General features: G+C 45.8%; 1 long non-coding RNA gene across 1 annotated transcript in view; it reads right to left on the bottom strand.

The window, feature by feature from the left end:
• Positions 1-6,026: 6,026 nt before the first annotated feature.
• Positions 6,027-19,567, bottom strand: part of LOC144828921 (uncharacterized) — a 152,898-nt gene continuing 139,357 nt past the window's right edge. The window contains exon 3 of the long non-coding RNA XR_013610557.1: positions 6,027-6,443. This is a non-coding gene — a long non-coding RNA (uncharacterized LOC144828921). The remainder of the gene's footprint in view (positions 6,444-19,567) is intronic.

Below are 19,567 nucleotides of genomic sequence, written 5' to 3'. Positions count from 1 at the left end.
GCCTTAGAGTTATGGAGGTAGATGTAGAAGAGGAGGAGACGATGATGTGTATCCTAACCCGGAAGTCGTGTGTGTCGGAGCAGGGAGGCCGCAGAAATTGTATCAGATTTTATTCTTCAAGTTGCAAAAGTACAAGCGTAACAACACCAGAGTCAGGAGATTTACAAATAGCAGCACAATCACGGTGCGCCTATCTCCGATTGTAAGCAACTTTTAATGATGTAAAAAACGTAGTTCCTTATCTTCATCGGTGGCTCCACACAACGCATCTAACAGATATGAGTACCACATAAAAAGGTATTTCTCTGTTTTCAATTATATCCTGAAGAAGGTTTCATGCTTAGTTATATGTCAAGGACTCGCCTAACAGTTTGTTAGAAAACTCTTTCCTGAAAAAGGTGTTTTGATCAAGTTACACCGAAACACCGCGTCGACTTTTACTGTGTAGTTTTCTTCATGATTTTGATCTTCAACACTATGTGTTGTAACTTATGTACTGTGATAATTTTTGTATATTTATTGATGTCCAGTTTTTATAAAAAAACTTTTTTAATGATACAGAATAAATTGGAAATTTGAATTTCATTAATTTTATCTTTGCTTTTGTTTGAATATATTTAGTGTGTGTGTATATAAATTGTTACACTGCTACAGTACTTTGGCTCAACACATGATCCAGATATTTTGATTAGGGACTTTTGTGGTTTCCTGGAAGATGATGATGAGCCAGTCATCATGGACATTAGTCCTGTCTCAGTGAAGACCGACATTATTACCAGATCCCAAATTGCTGGGAGGCATGTGGCACGGATACCACCAACACAGATCATACCACCAACACCACCTCCAGCTTCCATATTTTGCTGCCAGCCACCTACATTCACCACAAGCGCCTCAGTAGAAGTAGGTACTGCAGAGTCAATGGCACCAGCAGTGCCATAAAGTTGACCTTCCCAGTTAGGGACTTCTTTTCGGTTAACAGGAAGGAGGTGAATATTGCTATATGCTCCATTTGTGGTCAAGGTGTTAGTCGGGGTAAGCTTGGTACAAACTATGGTACCGGAGGCCAAACAACACATCTGAAAATACACCACTTGATCCAGTGGGAGGAGCACCTTAGAGGCCAAAAAAATGCACCCCTTGTTTTTGGTGGGGATGAAAAAGTACAAGATCTGATCGCGGTGGAAGGTGAACAAGAGAGAGACATTTTCTCTGGTACACAAAGTAGCTCTGTCCCCAGGAGTGCAGTGGTACCACCCACATCCTCATCAGCAACATTGCAGTGGCACAAGAATAAGAGTCAGGTTGAGACACCAAGGGGTCCCAGTCAAGAAAGTACAGCAACGAAAAAACGTGTGTTGAGCCTAACAACATCTGGCATCAAGAAGTCACTTGCATCAGTGGCACCAGAAAAGAAAAAAATCCAGGCTACCATTCACAGCATGTTTAGGTCGGAGGGGCCGTACGAACGCACCCACCCAACGGTATGTTTGTACAATGCGAAGCTGGCTAAAATGTTAGCACTGGACCTCCTCCCTTTTTCTTTTGTGGAAGGGGTGGGTTTTCTTGAATTTGTGACAGCCATCTGCCCAAAATGGAAGGTTTAAAGGCGGTCCTATTTTACCAGAGTTGCTTTTCTAGAATTACATCACGGTGTATTGGAATTGCTTGGACAAGCTTTGCAGCAGAGTGCGGTTCTCACTATCTACCTGACAACAGACATGTGGACCAGTTGCCAAGCCACTGATTACATGTGCATGACTGCACACTGGATCTCTTTTGCGGGGGTTAGAGAAAAGATATCTGCAGCAGGTGTTGTTGACACTGCGGAGATCTTTAATGCCCCTCAGAAACATGCAACTGTAGCCATGTTCGCCATGGAGAAACCTCATACTGCTGCAAACATTTTGGAAGACTTTAACAGCAAGGTCTTTAAAGGATTGCACTCAAGAGAGCTTAACATTGGTTTTGTTGCCACGGACAATGGCTGTAATATAGTTAAGACAATGTCCATTGGTGGCTATTTCTGGGTCATTTGTTTGGTGTACTGCATTAACATCATTGTTCAAGACTTTCTGGAGAAAAAAAACACAGAGTCAGCAACTTACTGACCATCTACAGAAGAACCTGCACACATTTCAGCCATGCATTTAAAGCCCGGAAGCAGCTGAGGATCATTCAACATGAGCATAGAAGGCCAGCAAAAGCACTCATCCAGGAGGTGCCAACATGTTGGAACTCAACTTATTCAGACCAATCAATTAATATGTCATGCAAAGAGGGGATGCTACTGTGAAAAGCATTATCATTGAGATGGACCAATGGGGCCTAGTTAAATGCCTGACAAAGATGCTACTTCCTTTCGAGCTCTTCACACGTGAGGTCAGCAAGGAGGACTGTACTATGGGGCAAGCTATCCCATTGTTGTACATGCTACAGGAACAGCTGATGGGGGTGTCTGCAATGTACGCAGGTGTGGAGAAAAAAAAAGCATATGAGTTGGTGGAGAGCTTCACTCTTCGCTTATCTGAAAATACAAGAGTGCAAAGAGGCATTGTGTCATCAAACCAATCCATTTGTGCCACAATTCTGGATCCACGGTACAAACCAGTACTGAACACACTGATTACTTTTTCAGAAGGGGAAGTTGCCAACTACAAAACTTGGATAGCTGCGGAAGCCAGTCGCGTAGAAAAAGACGGCTGGGAATTAAAGGTCTGCTACTCCAGGAAACAACAAGTACTGCAGGGTTGCCGGCGTCAAGTTCAACTTTAGAGTCTGAGGGCAGTGCGGTTGGCTCACTGCAGCCAAAACCACCAACAACACAAAGAACAACATCAACAACAACGATAACAGGAGCATCAGCCCCACCAAAATAGGCACATGAATGCTTTCTACAGCAAGGGCTTCTTAGGTCCAGTGCTGAGGCAAAGGCAAAAGAGGCAGAGCAAAGCGGAGCCCCCCTGAACATTGAGCGGATGGGCCAGGCCTATCTCGATGACCCAACAGAGGTCTTCATTGATCAAAATCCATTGCTGTATTTGTATGGGGAAAGGCGCCAATGGCCAGTGCTCAGCAGGCTAGCGATAAACTATCTGGCTTGCCCTGTCTTCTGAGCATGTTTTCAGTGCTGCTTGTGCCGTTCTGACAGTGAGAAGGACCAGTCTCTCACCCCAAAATGTGGAGAGGTTAACCATGATCAAAATGAATCAGCACTTTATACCACTGGATTACACCATACCTGAAGTAGCACAGCAGGAAGATGATGACGGCATCTTTAGGTCATGATGGAAGCAGTGTGTAAGATGTCCTACTTCTGGGTGAACCACCAGAGTTTGAGGCCGCGCTCTACTTCCCTCACAATAAACAGGCTTTCGACTTGTTACTTTCTTTCTTGCTTTGACGCCCCAGAAAAAGCCCCCCAAAAAGGTACAGCTAAGGAATATTATTTAATTTTATTATATGTGTGTGTCACTGTCTTTTTGGTTCGAATCACAACAAATCCATCACCACCAGCTTACTCTTTTATTGCCTGACTGGAGCTGCAAATGTGTGCAGTCAGTGAAGAAGTAAGTCTACTCCCCCGAGTCCTACTCACCCTTAAATCAATTTCCCTCAAGCCAGACATTGGATGGAGAATAGTACAAGAAATGTGAAATGTATGCCTGCCTCGCCGAGTCCCTCAAAAGAACCTGAATATAGCTATCCTCCTTTCCGAGCCTAGAGGGACTGCCCCGTAAGAACAGGTAAATAATGGCATGCATTGGACGCTGACTCTGAGTGATTGGTGTTTGTGTGGTTGTTATGCATGATGTCTAGTCTACTAGTATTTAATCTACACACAAAAAAGTGACTCAAGTCAATGTTTCCCTTCTTGTTGTTCAATAACAAAATTGTACTACTGCAGGCTGATCCATTGTATTTTTGATTCTGGACTCACTAAGTACACTACAGAGTTGGACACCAAGATGACCATACCATACTCGCAGTCAGTAGGATCAGAGCTGATTGATGGAATAACTCGGGCGTTTCATGAAGTGGCCTAAAAGGTAAACAACAACTACACCAGACCTACACGTCTAAGTAGTGGTGGCGGCAAGTGTAGTGGTATGACTGACAGCGGTGCATTGATTTAGTTACTTAATTTGGAAAATGCTATGTTGCTGTGTATGTGTGCTCAGTGCTGTCTGACTCAAAATCTACGCTAAGTGGAGGTTGGGTGGGTGCTGAGGGCATGCTCCTGTTGTTGTTATAGATGCTGGAAACAGAGTAGGCATGATTTGGCCATGCCGCCTCCGAAAGTTTTCCTGTTGCACCCCTCCTTAATTTATGCAGTTTAACTTTATTTTTCTCCTTGATTTTTCAATAGCCATTTTTTTCTTTCATTTACAGTCCATTTACACTTACAGGCCGACCTTTACCCTCTGCTATACTGGGAAAAACAACTCACACTTACCTTACCAATCTGCATCCCGCATGAAGTCACCCAAGAATGACGGATTCGGCGTCCATGGAAGGGAGGACCAAGAGGAATGCCGACTGCCGAGATGCAACTCCCAATTTGACCATAACATAGTTATAGTATCATATTCTTTTCATTTGATTATTTTTTTCTCTTCACTCATTACGACTGTGTTTGTTGTTGTTTATTATGTTTGCTTATATTTGACTCGTACAGCTATTTTTTAATTTCTTTGCTAGCTTTAATGGAAGCCCGGTACAACAAAACATAAAATGTATGTAACTTGGGACTCTCTGGGGGCAGACAGGCAAGGCAATTACATAATAATAAAAATTAATAGTATACTGCTGCCCTGTACTACTGCTAGTCTAGCACTACTTATCATCATCAAGCCCTCATCATGCATGCATTTTCTTTTTCTCCCTTAACAGATTTATGATGGTTGTCTGCCAAGATTGTGTGTTGTCCATGTGTAGTGCTTGTCTTTGTCAAACCTTTCCCTTAAATAACCCTTCCCAACCATTCATCAAACCCTAACCCCCTTTCCTCTAGATGTGTGATTTATATTGAGGTGTGACTGAATTATAAATGTATACCAATAATTGATCACACACTTGCTGGGGCGGATGTCGTGAAAGCAACACAAACTCAAGGCAGGGCGAGGATCTTCTTCTGCTTCAAGTATATATAGCCCACACTGGCAACGTATAGATTAGATTGTCCACTGATGCTCAGTATTCACTATTCAACATAATCCATCATAATTATTAATTGCCGGCATCGATTTATCATCCTTAAAGCACTAAAGGTTTCGCTTGTCCACTTCATAGGTCAGTTCAACTTCAGTTTATAACTTGTACAAGGCTATTCATGCCACCATTATTTACTTCAGCATTGCTTATCATCTTCATGGTTACTTGTTTGGCAGTCTTCTTCTTGTGTACTGTACTTATACTACTCGTTCCCTAGTCTCCCTCAGGTGACTGACTCTCTCATTTTCTTAATTTGCAAATGCAACTGTTTACTACTGCTACCACCATCCACCATGGCACCTTGGGAAACCAAGCCATCACCATGCAGCCATCGCTTCGCCTAAACATCAATCACAGGTAAGAGTTGAAGTGTGGGGGAGGCAATAATGTATATACTATGGAAATTAATTAATTCACACATCCACAACCTTCCGAGTACATACTACATAGGGGTCTTAGTTGCAGAATGCATAGATTAGGAGGAGAGATTGACTGTAGTAGGACAAGTGAGAGTACCGTACCACACCACATCTATCTGTTGGTGTGTTACACAATTGGCAGATTTCAAAAAGTGGCTGTGGCCCTGCAGTAAAGGAGGAAACAAGCAAGACGACGTAAAAGAGTAACCCCCCAGAAAAGATTTACATCATATGTATTGTAAAACTATAAATAATGTATTAGACTAACAAATAAACTAGATGAAACCTACAATACCTGACCCACCACTCTCCCTAACCCCAACCAATGTCCAATACATTAAATGTTCATGATTGTCCAAGTCTCTCCAAGAAGTCCAAATGTCCATGGTCACCCAAAGTTTCCCCAACTCCCAACATCCCACCCACAAAACAAAGATTAAAAAGGGGGCAAGGGTCAAAGGCCGTGGTCTAGTAGCGGGCAAGCTGGCTAGTGCGCTCCAGGACCTCCTCCAGCCTGGCCTCTAGGCCTACCGTCCAGAGAAGCATGCAGCGCCGAAAGTTCCTGCAGGAACAACAGGGGTGGGCATCAGTGGTTGATGATGACGAAGTGTGACGGGCGGCTGCCAGAACACGGCGCTGTACCGCCAGAGGCACGGGGACCCTGGAGCATTGGAGGAACCTGCAGCTGCCGCCTCCTCCTCCTCCGCCTCCGCCAGGACAACCAGCTGACGATTTTCATCCTGGATGGCCTCCAGGGTGCGTTGCCATTCCCTTGCTGCTAACTCCTGCCTGTTGGGTTGGGAAGGAGTACTTATATCAAGAAAGAAAAGACAATTGTAACCAATACTCTTTGCAAAGCAGTAACACAAAATCATACACATAAAATTATAGTGGCACAGAGGCACTAGCAGTATATAACATTTGTGATAGCCTCACTTCCTCGGCCCCTAAGATTTGGATGTGATGATTGATGATTGGAGTTTCAGGCATTAGGCACTAAGGAGTAGACAAGTATTCTGCTTCTCTCTCTTGTTTAGCACAATTAATCTTGTAGGCATGCCAGCTCAGTCAGCTTGTACCCTAGACAGACATACTTGTGTCGCAGAGTCATGTTACTTTACTGCTGTCTACAGGTGGGGCAGCTGTACTAGAAAATCATCTATTTTTCCATTACAACCATACACTGTTAAATTAATGGCAAATGCTCAATTTCACTTTCACCCTGACTACTACAATAAAGCACATGATATATTCTTAATATGAATGATGATGAATGATGATGATGATCTACGGCCCAAAGTCACGTCACTCCTGTGATGATGATGACATACTGATTTGTGAGTAGTTAACTTTGCAGCCGATAGGTCACTGATGGCTGACATGGTCCAAATGACATGGGTAGGGACTGGAGCAGAAATGGGCCTCGGAGTCGGAGGGAGGTGATTGATGACGGGTGGGTAGGGTACATAATACATAGTCATGCACAATATATATGTGTGCTCGCAAACTACTGTGAGTCAAGGGAGTATTCCATTCTGAAATATAACCTCAAACCTTTGAATAAAAAACTTTGACAAAAACCAACCAGGTTTGAGCCTGGCAAGTCAGTGCACTTGCCAGGTCAATATGGCAGTGAAAACTGCACATAGACACTGCAGTAGTAGGTCTGAGACACCTTAAAAAGGCTACTTGTGTGGGTGGCACAACCACGCTCCAAGCTCACTAGTAGCATTAGATTTACAGGCCCTGGGAACACACAGTGCACTGTACTAGGGACTTAATAGCAATTCAAATATCCCAATCATGGACACATCAATCTATTAACACAATTTACAGTGGGAGCACTTGCAATTTAGTACTGATCAGCAGTATTAGAGTGCGCAAAAACACTAAACCGGCAAAAACAATATCCAGAGTACCACCAAAACCAGAAGGTCAGAAGCAAAAAAGACTGTGGAAACACGCCAAAAGATGCCAGGTTTAACATCAGGCATATTGGATTCTACGAAAACTATAATGTTCTATAGATGTTCTATAGACATCTTCTCTATCTAATATGGCTAGCATATGCCTCCACTTCCTGTTCTGTGGCAATGGTTGTTGTAAAAGTGTAAGAGGTAAGGGTTGCAGGGTTACCTCGCTCTAGCTCAAATTCTCACCTGGCCTTCCTCCACTGTGCACCATTGTTGTTTCCCCACACTCCATCCTCACGTTCTTCCACTGCATGTGCACTTCTTGTTTTGTTCTCTTGCATTTGTCTTATAGAGTGTGTGATTACCTAAAAGGTCTCCCTGACAATAAGATTCAGAACATTTTAAAAAAAACACCTCTATAGAACACACAACTATAAAGCAAAAAGCCAGGCTTCAAAGAAAGTAACTGATGTATAGCCGGCAAATTGTTAGGCATTGAATTCCATTGTTTAGCTGCCAAAACAGAGAACATAACATGTGTATTTGTAAAGCGCACGATTACTCGTAGGTGTCTTGGCGCTGAATAACAGATGTTTATTGTTACCCAACTCAATGGTACTCATTTTATCGACCTCAGATGGATGAAAGGCTGAGTGGACCCGCCGGGATTTGAACCTGTGACCATGAGGTCGAACACAGTCCCCTGCAATGGACGCATTAGTCCACTGAGCCTCCAGACCCGGCTATAAGAGAAGGCCCAGCTACCCACATCTGAGCAGTGAAACCTAGGGGGTGCTAATAAGTGTGCATCTAAAAATCTAAGATTAAGGCTGGGGGAGTAGTGACGAAATGTTCGGTGTAGATAAATAAGTCCAAATTGATAATTATCTCTAAAGATCCGGTACACAGATTTAAAAGTAGTCTGTTTGGCACCCATTAAAGGGGTTTCGATCCAAGGTGGAAAAGTGATTAGAAAGGTTAAGTGCAAGATCGGCTGTGGAATTCTGAATCCGCTGAAGCAGCTGCAACAAATAATCAGGAGAGCCTAATAATAGGGAACTACATTAGTCCACACGACTGATTACCACCAGGCAATAGAAATTGAAGGGGAAGCAGATGTAAGAATTTAGGAAAAAGGTTGAGGAAGAGAAAACAAACAGAAGAGAATGTATTTACTTAAGATGTTGAAGAAAGATTGGAGCCAGGGTGAAAGACACAATTTGTTGACCACAGAAAAAGGAGCCGATGGGAAGCCCCTCCGTGATGGCCAGAAACTGGAAGGAAAGGGGGAATTGAGTATTCATATAATCTGAAACTGATATAATTTCAGTCTTCTAAATGTGGAGTTTCCGAGAGATACTGCACATCCATTCAGCAACTTTTAGCATTCAGTTTTGAAACCTAGTACTTGAATCTTGAAAATAGTCATTGAAGAGATGAGAATCTGCGTATAATTCACACAGTACATTAACCAAAGCTTAGCTTAGCTAATATTTAATGATATTCTTCGCTCAACCTGTTTAGAGGAGGCAACCAGATGCCTACTCATTAAGTCCCTGGAGCTAAGTTAATTTCCACCGGAGCTGAAAACCTCCTACATTAGACCTCTCCTTAAAAAACAAACCTAAACCCATCTGACCCAACAAACTAAAGGCTCATATCAAATAGACCATTCTTAGAAAAATATTTTGAGAGAGAAATGTTTACTCAACTCTAACTTTACCGAACATTATGGATTATTATTGTTAGACCAACAGTCCGGCTTCAGACCAGACAGAGGCACAGAGTCAGCCATCATATCCTTTTGAAATTATATAAAAATCATAGGGTCAAAAACTGGAGTAGCTGCCTAGTTGCTTCTGGATTTATCAGCTGGATTGGACACTGTCCACCACTACATGCTATTGCAAAGATTCTATGACCTTAGACCTACGAGCAACCATGGATTCATACCTATCCGTGATATGTCATGATAGCAGCATCACAAAGAGTTCCTTCTACACAATGAAAACACTGTGTTGCATCTTCTTGATCACCAACATAAACTGCAAGCCATCCTAACATCCATAATCTCCAAGCTTGACTTGGCCAACAGCTTATACCTTGGCACGCTGCATTCATAATGCTTAAAATCCAACTCATCCAAAAGGGTGCTACAAAGCTTCTTCTCTACCTTCAGCAAGAGAACACAACTCCAGTCCTTTAATTGCTCCACTGGCTAGCACCGACAGCTAGAAAGGCAATGTTCAAGGCACTCTGCATTGCCCAGCAAAGCCTCCCAAGGGAAAGGATTGCTATACCTACAAGTTACATTTTTAAAAACATGCCAAACAGAACACTGCACTCCAAATTTGTATGACATATCATCATACAACCTTACCATAAGAAATGCTATGGGGGGAGTGCTTTCTCAGTACAAGCCACCAAACTATGGAACTCTCTACCAGCCAACACTAGAAGAACCCAGAAGCATATACACTTCCAAAAACGGTTGAAAACATGGCTGTTTCCTACAAAAGTGCACCACACAAATCCCTGCAACGGGACAGAGAAAACAGATGCACCCTCAAGCGCAATCCTCAGTTTACAACCCATGAGTTGCAAATAACTCAACCAGGAAACTGCTTTCAATATGCAGGTAAGCTGCCAAGGGCTGATTCAGGGTTCTCCCTGGCATTATATAGTTTTGCACTTGCATATAAAACAATTATGGCCCACTTTATTACTAAAATCCTAATATGAACTGGTTAGCAACAAATTATAACTTATACCTCTTACATTCACGTAACAGATAACTTCTATGATGGTTGTCCATCACCAGCACTGTGCAGCTTAAAAAACAGACATCACCAAATGAACAGGCATGGAATAACTGAAGAGATCTTTCACACATTGCTGGATAATTCTGAGGTTTTCCTCTAAGTCCACTACTGCAGTTTCCAAATATCTATACAATCAGAGCACTCCCTTACATCTATCAAAGACATGCATATATGGGATGCTAATAAAAATGCTCATCCCAACAGATCTCTCCCTCCAATCATGCAAGCTGAGGACCACAACTATACACAAAATCTCAGATTGGAAAACCCAGTACAATAACCATATAAGAAGACTATATTAATAGAAATACCCAGTGCTTAATTTGAGCTGGTGGTTTCCGTTGCTCGGCACCGGCAAATAATTGTCAACACCAGCACTTGTGACAGTTTGCCACTATGTAGCTCTGCCTGGCTAAATTAGAGATAACCACAACAGTCAATTAATAATTCAATATACATTAAAAAGGAGTGTGATGGTAAGTAGCCGTGTTGCTACTATCATTGGCAGCATGGCAGGAGCATTGTGAGGTGCAAGCTGCAGTGGCCTCCTGGAGAGAGCTCTGGCACTTATTGGTTTTTACAAATTAAGCACTGGAAATACCAAAATGGGACATGCAGAGCTGTTCAAAGATACAAGGATACTGAAAACCAGAAAAATGGGTCAGTCACTCACTCTTCATTATCCACCACACTGCTACACTCTGCATCCCATAACACAATAATCACACCTCAGTGGTCATAATACATGACTTGGAAACACTTCCCACATAGGATCAAAACAAAGACAACATTCTTCCAACCACAAACCCATGGTATAGCGTGCTACCAATGTAAGCAAGTACTTTGGTGCCCTACATGGGAAAGTAAATGCTTTAATGCTGCAATACAATACAATACGTCCGTGTTTGATCAAAACAGCCTCTGTAGACCTTTTAAGACTGCCTAATTAAGTTTAATAATTACAATTAAATGGAATACTGAAATGATCCGTCAGAGCTAAAGGGACAGGACACAAGAGCAATTGGGGAAAAAATGGGATCTAAACAATGACTTGTGGTATACATGGCCTGGCACTATCTGATGAAGATTAAGCCTCGACAGTTAGTACATTTGAAGCGCAGAATCAGGGTTGGAGAGGGCATATGCCCAGATCTTGAGATCGACAAATGCTGGTCATTTTCTTCTACTGAAAACAAAAAAGCACTGTGAGCAGAAAAATGCTTCTTTTGACCAGACCCTGGCAACCTCCCTTCCTCCCCTCCCCGGCCTCGCCTCCCAGTTTGAAGGCCCCTGTTCTACAGAATATTTGACTAAACAGCGGATCTTGACAAGCGCACTTCCTAAAGCAGGCCAGAGCCAGCAACTCTAGTACTCCTGTGGGCCCAACTCCTGCTCCTTTACCTTTTAAGGTCGAGGGACCGTCGCAGCACTGCGAAGCAGTGTGGGCGGAGTCCCGAAGATTTAATGTTTTGGAGTAAGGGGGTTTGAACCCGCCTCTCTCCTCCATTCTCCTCCATTGGCTGGCTTCCTAAACGGAGGCCAGCCATTGGAGGAGAAGGGAGTCACTCCAATAAAGCCCCGTCTCTTTCGGATTCGGGGACGTGTTTTTTGCATTCTTTCGACTGTGACGTCATCCGTCACTCAGAACGCTAAAACACGCCCCCGAATCCGAAAAAAACACGCCCCCGAATCCAAAAACTTTCTGAGGTTTGCGGCAGCCATTTCTGCCCGACTGTGTCTGCCCCTTGCATCCCCGCCGCCGCCTGCCAGAAGACCGCGTCTGCCCATTGCATCCCCGCAGCCGCCTTCCAGAAGACTGCAGTGTGCTCTGTCTGCCGGTTTTATTTATTTAATTCACCGGGAGCCTACCCCGGATTGTCGCCGCGAGTCGTTCCTGAGTTCCCCCCCCTCCGGGGCGCCGCGCTGCCTGCGACGAACCGGAAGTGCTTCTGTACAAAACCGGACGCGGACGGGAGCCCACCCCGCGCTCTGGTGAGGGAAGGAGAAAAGAAAAAGCCCGCAGCCGGTGCCTCCCACGGGGCTCCCAGGAGTGAGGGAGAGCCCCGTGCTGCCCCGCAGTCTCACCGGTGAGTGCCTTCTGCCCCCTTATTATGCCGCTTTTCGTGCCTTTTGCCCCCTGATTGGGCCGCTTTTCGTGGCTCGTCTCCATCGTTCTAATGTTAAACTTCATCACATCAGACTGCGCATTCATTTCACGAGGCAGTGCTCGGCTTAAAAATATACAGTATGTGACACAATAAATACCAAATGTTGTTACCAGCCCCTAAATATGTTACTTTGATGCTCACTATTAATACCTTCTTGGGGGCGGAGGGGTGTCGGCGCATCTACATTACAGTAGTTTTTCAGTAAAAAATGTGCATTTCCGTGTTACATTGATAAACGTTTGTCGCAAGATGCACTTGAAATAAACTTGGCCTTGCTGATAGCGTTACTCAGCAGTGTCCCTGTCTGCCCGTTCAAATTGATCGATAGATTAATTAATCAATCCATTTCGATGCGTTTCTATGGAAATTAAAAGTGTCGGCGCCAAGCCGGCAGCCCTCGTGTTCGTGGGGTGTTTATATTTTCAGACAGGGCGCCACAGATTTGTTTTATGACTAAATCGAAAGGCGTCATAAAAACAGGCGTTGCTATGGCACATTATTTCTGGTGCTCGTGGTCAAATATGTTCCCAGTCCGAGGTTAAAGTGTTTTGCTTCTGGGGTCCCTAGTGCTGGCTGTTAGTCCAGACTTCGTCTGGGATGGAGTGGCCGAGGAATATTTATTGTGCAGTTTCCCGGCGTGCATGCTTCGTGCCTATCACAAGCGCAGGGGTTCGTCTGCCTGTTTACAGAGGGTGGTGGTGGGCTGGAGGAGGGTGTGTGCGCTCGGAGGGTGGAGTGTGACTGAAGACTCTGGTATTTTGTCTGCTGACACCCTGCCCGTCTTAAGGATTCATGTGCACAGGGCTCGGTCTCCAGAGTAACATGTGCAGGGGGCAGTCTGCCCCCTGCACGTTACCCGTGTGTACACATATAGGGACGCGTAGGAATCAACACCGCTATCCTGCTCATGTCCTTAGTGTTTGTACACACACGCGGTGGTGGGTGGCTGGCTGGCTGTGTTGCCCCCCACTTGCTATGTATAGAAAGGTTGGTGGAAGTATGCGTGTGATGTGTGCACTTGGAGGCCATAGGGTGGTTTTAAAATGTGTGCCCTGTGTGCTGATACACTACCTCTAAAGTGTGTGTGTGTGTGTGTGTGTATATATAGGTAGGGTATAATTTCCATTTTCTGTTTAATTCCTCATTATAACGGGGCATGTAGTTGGCAATGTCGGACTTAAAAATGGGAAAGCTTTCTGAAACAAACAAGTAGGCATGCCACAAAGCTAGCCGGGCTAAAGAGAGGTGTTACCTCGAAACCGGTCCGGTCCTCGGATGCTTGATTCCGTTCTGGGAAGGACATGGCTTTTGTAGTTCGGACTGGACTGTTCCCATGGGGCAACAGGGTCAGAGCTGATTTGCATATCGCCATTGTCTAACCCAGGGTGGTGTGGAGTGCAAAAAAACGATGGATTTGGGCCCAGATCTTTTGACTGGGGGAGTGTGTGACATTGATCCACATTCAGTCCATCACTTGTTGTTTTTGCAATTGCCGCCCTAAGTGCGCTGGGGATGCCCAGACGTGGGTCCCAGGCACTCCACACCACTTGGAGTCAAGCTAGCCGGGCTGAAGAGAGGTGTTACCTCGAAACCGGTCCGGTCCTCGGATGCTTGATTCCGTTCTGGGAAGGACATGGCTTTTGTAGTTCGGACTGGACTGTTCCCATGGGGCAACAGGGTCAGAGCTGATTTGCATATCGCCATTGTCTAACCCAGGGTGGTGTGGAGTGCAAAAAAACGATGGATTTGGGCCCAGATCTTTTGACTGGGGGAGTGTGTGACATTGATCCACATTCAGCCCATCACTTGTTGTTTTTGCAATTGCCGCCCTAAGTGCGCTGGGGATGCCCAGACGTGGGTCCCAGGCACTCCACACCACTTGGAGTCAAGCTAGCCGGGCTGAAGAGAGGTGTTACCTCGAAACCGGTCCGGTCCTCGGATGCTTGATTCCGTTCTGGGAAGGACATGGCTTTTGTAGTTCGGACTGGACTGTTCCCATGGGGCAACAGGGTCAGAGCTGATTTGCATATCGCCATTGTCTAACCCAGGGTGGTGTGGAGTGCAAAAAAACGATGGATTTGGGCCCAGATCTTTTGACTGGGGGAGTGTGTGACATTGATCCACATTCAGTCCATCACTTGTTGTTTTTGCAATTGCCACCCTAAGTGCGCTGGGGATGCCCAGACGTGGGTCCCAGGCACTCCACACCACTTGGAGTCAAGCTAGCCGGGCTGAAGAGAGGTGTTACCTCGAAACCGGTCCGGTCCTCGGATGCTTGATTCCGTTCTGGGAAGGACATGGCTTTTGTAGTTCGGACTGGACTGTTCCCATGGGGCAACAGGGTCAGAGCTGATTTGCATATCGCCATTGTCTAACCCAGGGTGGTGTGGAGTGCAAAAAAACGATGGATTTGGGCCCAGATCTTTTGACTGGGGGAGTGTGTGACATTGATCCACATTCAGTCCATCACTTGTTGTTTTTGTAATACAATTAGAAGCGCCAATGGGTGTGAGTTTAGTGTGGTAACGTATGTAAACACTGCCCCTCACAAACGCAGTTTACATGTGTTATATGCACGAAATTGGTTTACAGTTTGAAAGCTAGTCCCGTGGGCTCTGCCAATGCTGGGAAGAAAGAAGGGAAGGACAACAAATGTTTTTCTGTATAGAATGTACACAGGGGATAGATAACTGAATGTGATAGTGATTGTGTTTTTCGTGCCTTCTGCCCCCTGATTGTGCCGCTTTTCGTGCCTTCTGCCCCTTGATTGTGCCGCTTTTCGTGCCTTCTGCGCCATGATTGTGCCACTTTTCGTGCCTTCTGCTCCCTGATTGTGCTGTTTTTCTTGCTGTGTGTGTGTGGCTCTGTCTGTGTGTGTGTGGCTCTGTCTGTGTGTGTGTGGCTCTGTTTGTGTGTGTGTGGCTCTGTCTGTGTGTGTGTGGCTCTGTCTGTGTGTTGGGCTCTGTCTGTGTGTTGGGCTCTGTCTGTGTGGTGGGCTCTGTCTGTCTGTGTGTGTCTGTGCCTCTGTCTGTGTGTGTGTGTGTAGTTTTTTTTGTAGGTGGCTCTATGTGTGGGAGGCTCTGTGTAGGTGGCTGTGTGTGTGGGTGGCTCTGTATGTGTGTGTGTGTGTCTGTGTGTGCGCGTGGCTGTGTCTGTGTGTGCGCGTGGCTGTGTGTGCACGTGGCTGTGTCTGTGTGTGCGCGCCGGTCTGTCTGTGTGTGCGCGCGGGTCTGTCTGTGTGTGCGTGCGGCTCTGTCTGTGTGTGCGTGCGGCTCTGTCTGTGTGTGTGTGTGGCTCTGTCTGTGTGTGTGTGTGTACGCGGCTCTGTGTGTGTGTGCGTGGCTCTGTGTGTTTGTGTGTGTGTGTGCGCGGCTCTGTGTGTGTGTGTGTGTGCACGGCTCTGTCTGTGTGTGTGCACGGCTCTGTCTGTGTGTGTGCATGGCTCTGTGTGTGTGTGTGTGTGTGTGTGGCTCTGTGTCCGCTACTACTCTCTAATGCTCACCTACTACCATTGTAAATGACAATACCATTTATTTATGTTTTTTTTAAAAATGAAAAAAAATGTCATGAGCAATGCCAATAGCTCTACCTTTAATAATGCCGAGACCATTGCATTGTAAATGCTTGTTTAATCACTATGGCTTCTCTTGAAAAATATGTTGTGGACCCAAACCATTCTCAGCATTTGTTGGCACAATGCCATCTATACTTCTTAAATCAACCATTGCACTTTGCGTCAAACCTTCAGTTTTAAAGGAAGATCTAGTTAAGATCAGTGTTTGACGTAATTCAAGGCAGTCTTTTAGTGGTGAGAACCGACACAAGCTCCACACATGGGAATACTTACTCTTAAGCGTGGCTCACAAGAGTTCGTTTCCTACATTGCTCATTTCAAACACCTGCAAGCTGAAAAAAGTGAGACAATGGTGCCACGGATGCAGCATTCTACCAGGGGTTTCGACAAGACTTGAAAAGCACTCTTTCATTAGTGGTTAGTAGACCTACAACGACAGCGGCCTTAACAGAATTTGTATTGCAAAATGACCAACAACAAACAATAAGTGTGAACAGAGGAAAGTGAACGATGATATATCTTTGTGCCTAAAATCACAATAGAAACTTTCCCCACAAATCCTGTTATAGAAGATATTATGGAATTGGGAAACACATAAGATGAGATTGCTACCATGGGAAAAAAGAACATCAAAAGAAAGGTACTGTAAGTTTATGTTGTGGGAAACCCAGGCAATTGATAAACACTGTTCCTCTTGTCAGAAAATGCCCCTGCTCAGTCTTGAATAGCAGGTAATGATTGAACCTAGACATATCCATTAGCGCTACTATTTCTTCTCACTTTTGTATCCATGTATTGTAGTCACTTCCATGCCAGACACTGGATTCTGGAGCATTTAGTGTTTCTATGGATAAAAGAAATCTGCCTTACTAGACATTCCCTTACTACTTCAAGTATACGTTGAAACTATCGGTTTGTGGATGAGTCGCCTCTCACATTAAGGGATGTTAGGCAAGTCACTAGCAAGCTAACCATGGTCACCTTGTGCAGACATTTAGATTCATTATCTTTCAATGTTAAAGAGGCACCAGTATTTTCCATCATCATGGGTAACAGGTGGTTACACACACATTTCCTGTTATCAATTGGGACAAGAACATCATATCATTTGACTCCACCTTTTTTGAAAGGCCATTGTCTCGCTACAAGTCATACTGAAGTAACACAGATGTTAGCATCTTTGGAACAATCTCCTATGGACCTGGAGAAAAATGTGTTATCCCCAAAATATCAAGACTTCTTAGATGTTGTTGATGAAAAGTCAGTTGAAGAATTTCAATCGCACAGGAAACATGACTGCCATGAACTGTATGCCCTTTACCAAAATCCTGCATGTTTGGATCTATATTCTCTCTATCAAGGAAGAAACTAAAGGGAGGGGTGGGGGGGCTTGGTAGCCAAGATGGCAGATGTGAGTCTGTAGCATGTGGCCACAACGTCCTGATTATTCTGTAGAATATACCGTGAAACCCCACTTTATCGCCCTGTAGTGAGGAGGCTTTGGCTCCTGAGGCAGTGGAGCACAAGATCACCGACCAGCGGTGACGCTGGAGACTGCCAAAACAAAGAAAATCTGAATGAAACTCGGCTCGAGGCTGCACTGAACGAGCGTCCGCGAACCCGCGAAGACTGAAAGCGGGAAGGAGCCCGCGACACTCCGCTGAGACGTGGTGAAGCAGCGGATATTAAGAGCTCACGCAGTCAGTGAGTGCCGGTATCCCAGCGGTGCTGTGCGAGGACCAAGGCCAGAAGTGCCCTGAAACCCCTACTGGGATGAAGTGAGTCTGTGAGGATCAAGCGGTATATGGGGTGCCGGCCCTCCGAGGGTGGGCGCCGATCACAGCTGCAGAAGAGGCACTGAACGAATGGCCTGACACCGGCTGCGGGTGCAGACCTTCCCCTCCCTGTAAGGTGGAGTGAGATAATGAGTGCCGGGGCCCAACGCTGAAGAGACCGGCCTGGGACCCGATTTGCCGCAGGTACACCGACCCGCAGCAGTAGGCCTCGCAGCCACCCATGCAGAAGTCGAGGGAAGTGCTGCATCAAGTGAAGGCCTGAAGAATCGTAACCCCCCATGCACGCTGAGTGCTAGAGGTGAGATTGACTGATAACACTGGCGTTGAAGCTGGGGATTGACTGGGACCCGTAACGGCAGTATTGGTGATCGAGGCGTAGTTGGGCACAGACTGAGGCCTTGGTTAGTGGCGCATAGAGAAAAAGACAAGCAGAGACTGGGGGTGAACTGCACCACCCCCGGAATCCCAAGAGTGAGCGGTTAGACACGCTGTGCAGGGATTCGAATGGGGACGGACACACCGACAGTTGGCAAGACACACCTGAACCAGAAGTCACCACAAGAGGAGCCACAACAGAAAGGCCCCTACTAAAAGACAAAGGAAAAGTAAGGACGCCACGCAGCATGAAGGAATCCCACGCACAGCGACCCGGCAACTCGGAATCTTCTCCAGCATAAAGCCCTGCCCAGCAGGCGCACACCAGAGGCAAGGACACCACGTACCTGCAGGGGTCACAGCAGCAGTGCGCTAAGAACCGATGGACCTGGGGGCAAGACACAGGTACCGAACCCACAGCTCTATAGCGACTGCAGAATCCTGAACCGAACTGTGGATGCCTCCGGTCTCCTGTGCACAGGGCTCACATAGACACCGCCCGTGACTTACAGACGTCTACCTGTCGGCGCGCCTACATGCCCTCTGCACAAAAGTCGGTCATGGGCCACCTAAGAACCAATGCACAACAGTCGGCCGCACAACATGAAGCACACACGGCTCAACACACAATTGTGGAAGACACTGGCAAGGCTCCAAACTCAGGGCTCTCTGCAAAACTTGACTCAGTCCTGGCAGTGGTGGAAAAGATCGGCACAACACTGGACCATACTCAAAGTTAATTGGAATGAAAAATCGACAAAGTTGCACAGACTTTACTTTGCTGAAAGCAGACCACCATAAACGAACGAGTCCAGGCAAACGAGCAAGCTCTATCAGAACTAAAGCTAACCATTCACAGCCATGCAGCGGCGCTGCAGGATGCCATGGACAGATTGGACACCCTAGAGGACAGGATGGCAGACACAGAGCATCAATCAAGATGCAACAACGTGTGAGTGGTGGGCCTTCTGGAGGTAGAAGAAGGGCGAGATCCGGTGGCGAATGTGGAGCACTGGCTACAGGAGCTCCTTCCAGATGATGTACTCTCACGTGAATTTGTGGTGGAAGGAGCCCACAGAGTACAGGCTTGATGGCCCCCCCAGGATCCCAACCCCAACCATTACTCTTCAAACTCCTAAATTACAGGGACAGAGACACAACACTGAGGGAGACCTGTAAACTCGTTGAAATAAAAGGGCAAAATCAATCTGTCATGATGTTTCCTGATTATGCAGCACAGGTACAAAGAAGATATGGCTCCTTCATGGAAGTAAAACTCCAGCTAC

The sequence above is a fragment of the Lissotriton helveticus genome, chromosome 1_1 (assembly GCF_964261635.1).
Source record: "Lissotriton helveticus chromosome 1_1, aLisHel1.1, whole genome shotgun sequence".
NCBI lineage: Eukaryota > Metazoa > Chordata > Amphibia > Caudata > Salamandridae > Lissotriton > Lissotriton helveticus.
This window is presented reverse-complemented; position numbering and strand designations above follow the sequence as displayed.